Raw genomic sequence first — 9,064 nt, 5'->3', positions numbered from 1 at the left:
CTTGCATCCCATTATTCATTTATTTTTTAGGCACTTCACTCATTACTGCCCCCTATATTTCACTCACATTATTACACTTGCACATACACTATTCATTTATTATTTCTTACTACACATCCCATGCACCACATACCACTCCCCTCAAGACTAGTGGGAGTGGCTATTATTATTTAAAGCACCTGCTCACTCGCCTTCATCAGCGTTTCAGACCTGGCTGTGTCCATTTGTAAGTATGGCCTTTTTCGGTGTTTTTGAATAAATGTCCTTGTTTTTATCTGTTTTGTCTGTACATCAGGAGCTTTTCGCTCCAGTTAGGGACTCGCAAGTCTGGGGATCCTTGTCGTGGATTGCGAGCTTGCGTCCTTTTGGCCAAAATGATCACTAATACCCCAGGTATTTTTCATTATTACTTATATTCGCTTCTTTTGGACACAGCCAGGTCTTTGATGCTGGGAGAGCATGGTGTGTTGTTGTTTGGCCTAGCAAGCAGGGTAGCCCGCTCTATGAATTATCAAGGCGTCACAAATAGGCTTCTACCTGGCTAGTCACGTTGCGCCTCATGACTTACACACTATTCCTCCATGTTTCACACACTTGCATCCCATTATTCATTTATTTTTTAGGCACTTCACTCATTACTGCCCCCTATATTTCACTCACATTATTACACTTGCACATACACTATTCATTTATTATTTCTTACTACACATCCCATGCACCACATACCACTCCCCTCAAGACTAGTGGGAGTGGCTATTATTATTTAAAGCACCTGCTCACTCGCCTTCATCAGCGTTTCAGACCTGGCTGTGTCCATTTGTAAGTATGGCCTTTTTCGGTGTTTTTAAATGTTATAAATTAGAATCTAATTTATAATATTTCCTGACTCGTGAAAAAATTAGAACAATGTTTAATCACCTATACACTAACTGTTTAACTAATATTAATGCACATTCCCTTTAATGCATAACAGTCACACTGACCAGGAAGCCTACGACGACCACCCTCCGGCTGGTCCTCACAGGCTTCTGTACATGGCAGCCCAGAACCCATTGTCTGGCGATGGGGGCTGCCGATAGGCGCTAAACACCTTAATTGTGGCGTTCAAAATCGAACGCCGCAATTAAGGGATTAACTGCCGAAATCAGCGGCGATGGGCCGCTGATCGGCAACGGGGAATGCAGGGCAGACACCCTGCACAGTTAACCGCCGCTGCGGTGTAGCGCCGCGCGGCGGTTAACTGTCAAAGCACAGACGTAACTGCACGTCAAGGTGCGTGAACTTACTGCACACATTGACGTGCATTAACGTCAAGGTGCGGGAAGCGGTTGAGAAACTAATCTAAAATTCATAACTTGCTCAAAAATGATCGTTTTTCAAAATAAAAACCACTGCTGTTATCTACATTACAGCGCCGATCACATTATGTAGGAGATAGGCCACTTATAATCTGGTGACAGAGCCTCTTTAACCCCTTAGTGACCAACAGTACGCCTTTCTACGTTCCTCACTAATGGGCTTTAGGCTAAGGCGACGCCTTTTCACGTGATCGCTTTAGCCTAAAGTAGCGCCGAAACGAAAGATCAGAGCTCCGTTCTCCCAGCTACCTCCGGTAGCTGAGAGTTCGAAGCAACGACCAGAGACCATAACGAGTGGTCTCTGGTCACGTGATCGCCGTGAATCGTTATTTCACGGCATTCACGCTAAAGCGGCAGATCATTGCCATTTCTCTCTCCTCTCATGGAATAACTCCTTAGAGAGGAGAGAGAACGGGTAATTAGTGTTCCCCCACCCCTCCCACGTCCGATCCTCCCACGTCCGACCCTCCCCCGATCCCCTCCCCCCCAAAATGGCGCACGCATGCGCAGTGCATAGCTCCGTTCTCTCAGCTACCGGAGGTAGCTGAGTGTTCGGAGCAGTGATCAGAGACCATCACGAGTGGTCTCTGGTCATTTGATCGCCGTGAATCGTTATAACAATTCACGGCGTTCACGGTAAAGCATCAGATCGTTGCCATTTCTCTCTCCTCTCATGGAATAACTCCTTAGAGAGGAGAGAGAACGGGTAATTAGTGTGGCCCCCCCTCCCACGTCCGATCCCCCCCCCTGGTCCGACCCCCCCGGTCCGATTCCCCCCCTCAAAATGGCGCCCGCATGCGCAGTGCAAAGCTTACCTATGTTGGTAGCTGGTACAGCAACAGTCAGGGACCATTGTGACTAGTCCCTGATCAGGTGATCTCTGTGATAAAACGTATCACAGAGATCACTGACAGTTATTTTAATAACACAGCCAGGACATGGGCTGTGTTTCTCTCTCCTCCCATTGTAGTTGTTCTGAGAGGAGAGAGAGATCAGTCTGCGTCCTGTTCTGTGAAGAAAGAAAAAGTGAAAAAAAAATCATCGTTCTAATATATACATATATATATATATAATATAAAATCTATATTAGCGTCAGCGCTAGTTTATTGTTAGTGCTAGTTTAGCGTTAGTTCTAGTTTAGCGTTAGTGCTAGTTTAGTGTTACTTTAGGTTTAGTGTAATGATGGGGGTAGGGAAACGGACAAGTGAGCCCTAATCTACCCACCACTCTGTCCCTGCCTACTTGCAACGACCCGCCCTAGGCGACGGGGTACAACTGGGCGGCGGTCCCTATGCTCAGTAAGTGCACGAGACAAACAGACAAGGGAACACAAAGCTAAGGGAAATGGGGCAGTTGCCCACGGCAACACCGTGAGCAACAAGAGTGGTGAACGAGCCGAGTCAAACCAGGGGTGAACGAGGTACCAAACGCAGAGCAAGAGAGTAGTCAGTAAGCCAGGGTCAGTATGGAGCAGGATCAAATAGTTAGAAGCTGTAGCTGGGCCAGGAAACCACACGAGAAGAATCACAAGCAAAGGAGGAGCAGGAAAGGCAGGTATAAATAGACAGAGGGTGGGAGCTAGATCCGTCTGGCCAGGCTGCGATGGGCTCTCCCGCTCCTAAGCCTGCCATCCTGAGTGGTGGAAGATGGAGTCCGTCTCAGAGACATAGACTCAGGTGCAGACTGATTACCTATGGGCGTATACACAGAAGTTGTGCCTGGCAGATCCTTTACATTTAGTGCTAGTTTAGCGTTACTTTAGGGTTAGGGCTAGTTTAGCGTTCGTGTTTAGGGCCGTTAGAATTTATTTTACGTCTGTTATATATAATAAAAATTTGTGTCGTTTTTAGGTTTACTTTAGGGTTAGGACTTATAGGGCATATATATATATATATATATATATATATATATATATATATACACATATCTATAAATATGTCTCAGCGTATGTACAGCGCGGAGCAAGCCTACGCCTTGCTATGTTCCGACACTTCTGAAAGCGAAACAGACACCGCTTCAGAATTTGTTCCCGACAGTGAGTGACGATTTTAGTTCTACCGCTGAACCCCATAGTCCTATGGTGGTAGATACGTCAGTCGCTGTAGAGGTGTCAAGTGCAGGGCCAAGTGTTGCAGTCCCTCCCGTGATGTGGGATCCTGCACTATCATTTTCCCCCCAAGTACCCCAATTTGAAGCGACCCCAGGAATTAGTGTTGATGTCCAAAATTTTACCCCCTATAATTTTTTTCATTTATTTATGTGATACGGTCCTAGACTTGATAGTCCAGCAGACTAATCTGTATGCTAGGCAGTTTGTTCTACAAAAGCCTGCGTCTATGTACTCCAGAATGTGGAGCCCCACAAGTGTCCCAGAAATAAAATAAAATTTAGGAATTACCCTCAATATGGGTTTGGTTAAAAAACCCTCTGTCCGGTCCTACTGGACTTCTAGTGCTGTCCACGCTACCCCTGTATTTGCAGCAGTGATGTCCAGAAACCGCTATGAGGCCCTAATGCGATTCATGCATTTTACTGACAATTCCCAAGTCCCCCCAAGAAGTGACCCAGCCTATGATCGGCTTAATAAATTAAGGCCATTAATCACCCTTCTAAGAGATTTAATTCTAAAGTTGTATACCCCTGATAAAAATTTGTCTGTAGATGAATCGCTCATGAGCTTCAAAGGGCGTCTTTCCTTTCGTCAATTCATCCCTTCCAAACGAGCCAGATATGGGTTGAAATTGTACAAAGTGTGCGAGAGCACAACGGGTTACACCTGCGGTTTCAAAATATATGAAGGCAGGGACTGCCAAATTTATACCCCAGGCTGCCCAGAAACTATTGGCACCTCTGGCAAAATTGTCTGGAACCTAATGGAGCCATTTCTGCACAAGGGGTACCACGTCTATACAGACAATTTTTATACAAGCGTTGCCCTTTATAAAGCCCTCCATGCTGTAAATACAGGGGCCTGTGGGACAGTATGGAAGAACAGAGTGGGACTCCCACAACAGTTGGTGTCCAGGCGTTTGGGAAAAGGAACATCAATGGCCCTTGCAAGTCAGGAATTGCTTGCAGTGAAGTGGGCCGACAAGAAGGATGTCTACATGCTGTCCACCGTACACACGGACACCACTGTGGCAATTACGGAGAGGGGGGCTACCACTGTAAAGCAGAAACCTGTCTGTGTAACAGACTACAACAAATTTATGGGGGGTGTAGAACTTTCCGACCAGGTGCTTCAGCCTTACCTGGTGAAGCGCAAAAATAAGGCCTGGTACAAAAAGGTAGCAATCTACCTCATCCAGGTTGCTACCTATAACAGTTTTGTTATTTTCAAAAAAGCCCAAGGAACGCTCACTTTCCTTCAATTTCAGGAGAAGGTCATTGAGCATCTCCTTTTTGAGTCCACCATACCGGCACAATCCTGCGAATCTGAGGATGTTGCGCAGGCTTTCAGAGCGCCACTTTTTACACCCTATTCCTTCCACTGAGACCCAAAAATATCCCCAAAGAAGGTGTCGGGTATGTAGCAAGCATTGCAGGAGGAGGGATACCCGCTTTTATTGCCCCATGTGTCCATCAAAACCAGCCCTTTTTAACTACCCGTTTTGAAACTTTTCACACGGTTGCAAATTACTAGAATTTAACACCAAAAAAAAAAAAATGGGTTGGGGGTCTTTTTAGGGAGTCAATTTCTTTATATTTTCTTTTTAGTTCGTGGGCTTTCGAAGTAGGGATTATTTCTTGTGGGAGAGGTTGTAGAGTACATTTTTTTCAGACCGTGAAACTAATTTTACCCCTTATGATTTTTTTTATTTATTTGTGGGTGATCAAGTGCTGGAATTAATTGTCCAGTACAAAATCCCACATCCACAATTTTTTTATTTTGACTATGTCCTGCCACATAAAGCTGTTACATTCCTAATTCTGTACCGTGATACGGGCATGATCTTTTTTTTTTATTTGGAGGATCTCTAATAATCGAGCTGTTCCTTATCAATACACCATGGGCTTTGTTACAGTTCTTCTGGAAATACTGACATCATTTTGGGGATTAGTGATCCTTTACTGTTCCTATAGATGGTTTTGGACACTGTCCCTTTATATATTCTGTAGGTGATTGGTTGTTTTGTGCACATAGCGGTTCCTACCTTGCCGGGCAGGGGCCTGTTATGGTGTACCGCGTCACTTGGCACATTCGTCCCTCATAAGGATTGATGGAGCTAAAGAGACGTTGTACAACCAGTCACTGAAAAAAAAAACCTTGTCATGGCAGCCCTGCAGGTGTTCTATCTAGTGAACAGACTCGAGTTTGCAACATAGTTGGATACATTTTCCTCCATTTGTTTGAAGATATTGCCCGTCACTCCAGTACAGTTTATTTTTTCCTCTCTGACTGATTTTATATTAGGACAGAATTCTGTCCACAATGACATCATAATGGCACCAACTGCTTCTTCAGCAAGACAGTCATAAGTACAGGCAAATACGTCTATAGCGACATGTATCCGTTATGAATACACGGCTTCACTTCTATGCTGTACGCCGCACAAATTTATTAATGTGGCATATTTCTAACAAAATAATCTTCTACCACGTCTCCTCTATTTCATGTGGAAATGGAATAAGAGTTTGAAGAAAACATTATATACCCATAGTGTCTGAAATAATACCCATTATTTCCTCCTTTAAAATTTTTTGGTACGCATGCCCACTACACCACTAGATGAATACCTTTTAGGGGTTTAGTTTTTAAAATGGGGTCATTTCTGCATGTTTTTTTTTTTTTTGTTCAGGCTGCTCAATGCCTCTAAATGCATGATATGGGGCCTAGAATTTATTCAATTTTGCCCTGAAAGCCAAAGGGTGCTCCCACTCTTTTTGGCCCAGCCACACGTCTAATAAGCAGATTGGGGCAACAATAGGAGTATTTTTGAAAACAGGAGAAACCGGGTGATAGATTTTGGGGTGTGTTTCTTCATTCTCATGGTCGCTTTACAAAGAAATCGGTCTTCAAACTGACACTTTTATGAAAAAAGTGAAATAATTTTTTTTTTCACCTGCTATTTAATACATTTAGCAAAAAACTGTGGGGTCAAAATACTTACTACACCCCCTAGATAAATACCTTAAGGGGTCTAGTTTTCTAAATGGGGTCGTTTATGGGGAATTTCTATCGTTCTGGTAGTTCAAAACCTCTCCAAATGTACAGTGGGGTCTAAAACATTTTCAAGCAAAATATGAGTCCTGAAAGCCTCCGGGTGCTCCCTCCCTTTCGGGCCCTATCGTGTGTCCAGGCAACGCATTAGGGTCACAATGGGGGCATTTTTGAAAACAGGAGAAACAGGGTGATAGATTTTGGGGTGTGTTTCTTCTTTCTCATGGTCGCTTTACAAAGAAATCGGTCTTCAAAGTGATACTTTTATATAAAAAGTGATTTTTTTTTTTATTTCACCAGCTATGCATTAAATTTAGCAAAAAACTGTGGGGTCAAAATACTCACTACACCCCTAGATAAATACCTTAAGGGGTCTAGTTTTCTAAATGGGGTCGTTTATGGGGAGTTTCTATCGCTCTGGTAGTTCAAAACCTCTCCAAATGTACAGTGGGAAATCGGTCTTCAAAGTGATACTTTTATGAAAAAGTTAAATTTATATTTTTTTATGCCTGCTTTGCATGAATTCTTACAAAAAAACTGTGGGGTCAAAATACTTACAGCACCCCTTAATAAATACCTTAAGGGGTCTAGTTTTCAAAATGGGGTCACTTGTGGGGGTTTCCACCATTCGGACACGTATGAGCCTCTGAAAACCTGGCTTGGTGCGGGAAAACAAAATGTACTTCAAAATTTATAAAATTATTACTTAACTTGTAAGTCTTCTAAATTGCTCAAAAATTATTATTTTTTTTTCAAAAGTGCTGCCAAAATAGAGTAAAGAGATGGAAATATATATTTAATAAAAAAAATTGTACAGTATGTGTGTACATATGTGACCTATTGCAGTTAAAAATAGGGAAAAATGATAATTTTTACAAAATTTCTTCAATTTTTCTATTTTTTAAGTAATTTCCGCAAATCGTATCAGTCTACTTTTACCACTAAAATAAAGTACAACATGTGACGAAAAAACAATGTCAGAATTACTTGGATATTCAAAACTTTCACAGAGTTATTCTCTGATAAAGTCACACATACCAGATTTGACAAATTTGGCTTGGTCACTAAGGGGTTAAGACTTGACAGATTTTTTTTCACTTAGCAATTGTGCAAATATTTATCACTATATGGGCAATTTTTTTTCCCCTTGAAAAATCATTTGTATTATGGGAAATAATGTGCATTTGTATTACCCCCATGTGTTTTTCTTGGACAATAGTAAACACTACTAATAGGAAAGAAGTGTTCCGAATGAGAGAGCAGATTTTCATTGGTCGCAATCCTTTTAGAAACATAAACTTTAGTTTCACAATAAGGGTATGTTCACACGACAGAGTCCGTAACGGCTAAAATTACGGGGATGTTTTCAGGAGAAAACATCCCCGTAATTTCAGCCGTAACGGCATGTGCAGGCGCTTGAACGCCGCGTCCATTACGGACGTAATTGGCGCTGGTTTTCATTGGAGTCAATGAATAACGGCTCCAATTACGCCTCAAGAAGTGACAGGTCACTTCTTTGACGCGGGCGTCTATTTACGCGCCGTCATTTGCTTTCAATGGGCAGATGTTTGTCAACGCTATTGAGGCGCATTTTTCGGACCTAATTCGGGGCAAAAACGCCCGAATTACGTCCGTAATTAGTGTATGTGAACATACCCTTAGGGTATGTTCACAGGCTTAACAAAAAACGGCTGTAAAATACGGAGCTGTTTTTAAGGAAAAGCAGACTCTAATTTTCAGCCGTTTTTTAAACCACAAATGTTTTCTGAGGTGTTTTTTACGGCCGTTTTTTAAGCTGTTTTTCTAGACAATGTTGTTTTTGAGACAATGAAAAACTGCTCCAAAAACGGCTCAAGAAGTGACATGCACTTCTTTTTTACGCACCGTTTTTAGAAACAGACGTTTACAAAAAGGCCCCATGGGAACGAAAAGCTGTTTTTCCCATTGAAATCAATGGGCAGATGTTTGGAGGCGTTCAGCCGCCCTATTTTCAGCTGTCTTACAAGGCGTTTACGGCCCAAAAAACGGCTGAAAATAAGCCTTGTGAACATACCCTAACACCTCCAAACATCTGCCCATTGATTGCAATGTGTAAACGGCCGCATGAAAACGGCTGCGAAAAATAAGTGCATGTCACTTCTAGAGCCGTTTTTGGAGAGGTTTTTCATTGACTCTACGGCCGTAAAAAAAAAGCTGCGAAAAACGCGAGTTGCTCAAAAAACGTCTGAAAATCAGGAGCTGTTTTCCCTTGAAAACAGCTCTGTATTTTCAGACATTTTTGAGTTTGCATGTGAACATACCCTAATAGGGCAAATACAAAGGGGCTATTCTGATGGTACAATCACTTTAACGTTATTGTGCATTTTATTAGTTATGAGGATACAAAATATTTATATAGGGTTTTTTTAAGGTGGGGTTTGCATGAAATAGCATGTGTAAATACTGTGTTATGTGCCCGTGATTTTGTGATTGCAAACAAAAGTCTACATTCTTTATTACCTTGGAGAGTATGGTGCAAGCGCATTAAACAAAATGAACATGTGAT

Source organism: Rhinoderma darwinii, chromosome 4 (assembly GCF_050947455.1).
Source record: "Rhinoderma darwinii isolate aRhiDar2 chromosome 4, aRhiDar2.hap1, whole genome shotgun sequence".
Taxonomy (NCBI): domain Eukaryota; kingdom Metazoa; phylum Chordata; class Amphibia; order Anura; family Rhinodermatidae; genus Rhinoderma; species Rhinoderma darwinii.
Note: the sequence above shows the minus strand (reverse complement) of the source record.